General features: G+C 35.7%; 1 pseudogene; it reads right to left on the bottom strand.

Annotated features, from left to right (window-relative positions):
* Positions 1-2922: 2922 nt before the first annotated feature.
* On the bottom strand, positions 2923-3618 carry LOC124892880 (annotated as a pseudogene).
* Between the last annotated feature and the right edge of the window lie 8 nt (positions 3619-3626).

The raw sequence follows: 3626 nt of genomic DNA, 5'->3' as shown, positions 1-3626 counted from the left end.
TGTTGGTGGGAAGCTCCCATAAGTCAACTTGATTTGCAAGAACTTGAACAATTAAAGGATTCAATGGAAGCTTTGAAAAAATATGAGACTAATCAGGCAAGCAAGTTTATGGTTAATGAGATCGCTAATTCTTCTACTTTTTTGGTGTTAATGGTAATGGGATCTTTGACAACTATGATATCAAGCCAGCTAGAACCATGCCTTCTTCAAGTGATCTTCACAACCATAGCCTTGGTTTTGATTCAGCTGCACTTTTTTAATTCTTTTTTTGTGTGTGTGTCTCTCCGTCCTTTTTTTGGATTTTCATTTGGAGTCTAGACACTAATTTGGGGCCTGAATAATTAAGATTTTCATCAGTATGCAACTTCATACAGTGATTAAGATGGTAGACTATAATAATCGCACCCATCTCAATTTGTGCATTTATTGCTAATAAGCAACAACAAATGAATCAATATAAGATTTTTTCTTAATAGGTTGTTTTTAATTTGCTATTATCACGGTATTATAAAGAATTAATAAGTGTAAGATGACTATTCTTAAAGAATGATGCATATATTTTTATGTAAACGAAATACTTAAGAAACTGTTGTTATTAGGATAATAAACTTTAAAAAGTAAACCAAATTAACACATAATAGATTAACCCTTTTAGAAACAAATGAATAAGTTCAAAAGAAGTTGCACCAAGGTTATAATTAGGTAATAAACATATACCAAGGTAGAGTAATTGGATCAAAACAAAAGAATTTCATTCTATTTTTAATATTTCAATAACATTTTTGACCCCCCAAAAAAACACATTGTAACGCCCCGCATTTTGGGCTAAAATATAGACCACGATTCCGATGTGTTGATAAACCCCGAAGCCATAAAAATCCTATGCCAATATGGAATATTAATTATTTGTGTATCATGCGAATCCATTCAAGCTTGAATTTAGACCATAGAGGTCATTCAACTCAAGGACGAGTTGAAACTATTTCGATCGACTAAGTTTAGTGGATGTTGTAAATTGTATCATCTTTTGTCGACCATAAATCTTTGTATATGTCAAATTAGGGATCTTACTATATTTCAAATGATAGGTCTTCGAGTTAGCTTTCCAACGATACCAATTTTGCTAAAATCCGACACCCGAGCAAGAAGTTATGGCCTTTCAAAGTGATATGAGTCGCCTAACCAATCGCCCATGGCCACTGGAAAGCTTAGACGATAGCCTAGGCGGCGCCTATGTAAACATAGGTGATAGCCTAGGTGGCTCCTATGTGAACATAGGCGATGGGATGGGCGGCGCCTATGTAGAGAATTCAAGTGACTTAAACACTCCGTTTTTAGGGAAAAATGGTCCTTTTCCACCCTTACTTAGCCCTAAAACACGAAATTCAGTTCCAAGGACTCCACACCTTCATTCATCAAAAGTGCTCAAGGATTCTCCTTAGGGTTTCAAAATTAAAACCCAAGCAACTCGAGATTCAACCGGGGATTTTCGGAACTAATTGCATAATTGGAATCCTCTCAACGTAGGTTTCGAGAAGCATCTAATATTTGTAGTAATCAAGGTACGTGGGGTTATCAAAAAATCTCATGGGTGAAGTTTTTATGAACATGCATGCTTTTAAATGAGGGTTTTCAATCAAATGCTAATAACTTGCTTTCAATAGGATTTCTAAGTCATTTTTCTTTATGTCATGCGAATTGTTTGCCTACATACTTCAATGGTTGAAACCATGCATATGTGATTTGAGATTTTCCATGGAAGTTTGATAAATATGAATGATAAATTGCTTTCAAATTTCCATGATAATGTCTTGATACCTCATATCATATTGTGACCAACAAAAGAGAGCATGAATTTGAAATTTATATTGTTCACCACTTGTAAATGATGAAGCACCTTATTTTTTTTACATGATTATGCATATGTGGAAGTGATATTGAGGACTTGCAAGTCGGGTATGATGATACCCTATAGAATATGATATGTGATTGAATCAGATGAAATTTGAATGCGTTGATTTTACATGAGATAGGTGGATGCCCGAAGAAGGCGTTTGAATGTAAGAGCGATGGCGTGTTTGCCGACATGGAAATTTGGTACCAGGCTAAGTGATCTTGAGTACTTGAATTTATGTCATTCCCAAATTGGGACTATAGGTAGGAGCCCGGGCTAAGTGATCTTCGGCACTACCATTGGGTTGAGACACCATGCTTCGTGGTCTTATGTGTCTCTCCCTCAGTTATACTCTAATCTCAGCGGAAACCAAGGTTGGACAATTGGTGTAAATTATGTAGGGTATTCCACCTAGCTCAGTTGCATTTCATTGTTGTTGAGAAACTATTGCATTACGCTCATGTGTTTTCAAATGATTTGATATGAAATTTTCTTATAATGGCTCTCAACTATATTTTGTAAAAATATTATGTTTTGTTTTGATATCTCTGCATGCCAGTACTTTTGTGCTGATCCCCTCCCCTCTCTAACCTCTCAAGTCTAGAGGCCCAGTCTAGGGGTCAAGGGAATCAGTAGATCATTCAGACAGAGTTGCAGAGACAAGTGGTGAGCCTTTTATGTTTTGGAAGGTCTTATGTCCTGCAGTCTTTTTATCTTATATTTAGTTTTGGGGTCTACTGGGGGCTTTGTCCCAGATTATATACAGTTACTCGACTCAGTCATTTGTTAGAGATTTTCGCAGAAAGTTGTTTAGAGGTTGATTGATGTTGGGGGAACCTTATTTCCCCGTTATTCTTTCTTTTAATATTTATGACCATGTTTTCGAATTATTGTGTTTCTTCCGCAATACTTTGATAATATGAATTAGGTGCATGATTAGCAGACAGATAAGGGTGTTTCGGGCCTCTATGGTTTGAAATGCTCGTCACGACCAGGCCTTGGTTCGGGTCGTGAAACACATGCTACTACTTCATGAACAAAAAAAGGAAAATAAAATTAAAAACATGCTTACTTAGTTGCTAATAATGCTTTAATATTAGTACTAACTACTAATTGCTTCAAAATTGGCCATCTCCTGAGCTATTGAGTTCATAAGGAACAATTGAAGAACAATAATCAATTGCAACCTGATTCAAAAATTGATCCTCAGCTCTAAATCTTGCTATTTTCATTGTTGAATTCGACGAAGAAGATCCATTTAACATACTCAATTCATCAACCCTTGTTGTTACGTTCTTCTTCAAATTTTCCAATGCAACCATAAATTCTTCAAGTTCATCAATACCCTTAGTATCAATTGGTTCATTCAACCAATATCCCCCATTATTATTATCATCAATATTCACCAACTTCTCCTCTTCAATATTCTCTTTCTTCTTCTTCTCAGCTTCAAAATCTTTACACATATGAGAATAATACTGGTTATTTTGTTGCAAGTTGAATTCATCAATGGTCAATGATAACAACGACGAAGATGATATCCCGGTGACGTAACAGTCAATAACAGCTTCAGCACTAGGATGACCGAAAGTGAAAAGACGTTGGCGCTTTTAAGACTGAACCAGAATAACAATTTCTGCACCAGTTAATATGCAAAGTTCACTAGCTTTTTTGAAAAGTCCTAAACGACGTTTTGAGAAAGTAACATGTCTACTGTTCTGATTTTCAATTG

The sequence above is a fragment of the Capsicum annuum genome, unplaced genomic scaffold (assembly GCF_002878395.1).
Source record: "Capsicum annuum cultivar UCD-10X-F1 unplaced genomic scaffold, UCD10Xv1.1 ctg5154, whole genome shotgun sequence".
Classification (NCBI taxonomy): Eukaryota; Viridiplantae; Streptophyta; class Magnoliopsida; order Solanales; family Solanaceae; genus Capsicum; species Capsicum annuum.
The sequence above is the reverse complement of the archived record's forward strand: the minus strand, read 5'-3'. Positions and strand labels throughout refer to the sequence as shown.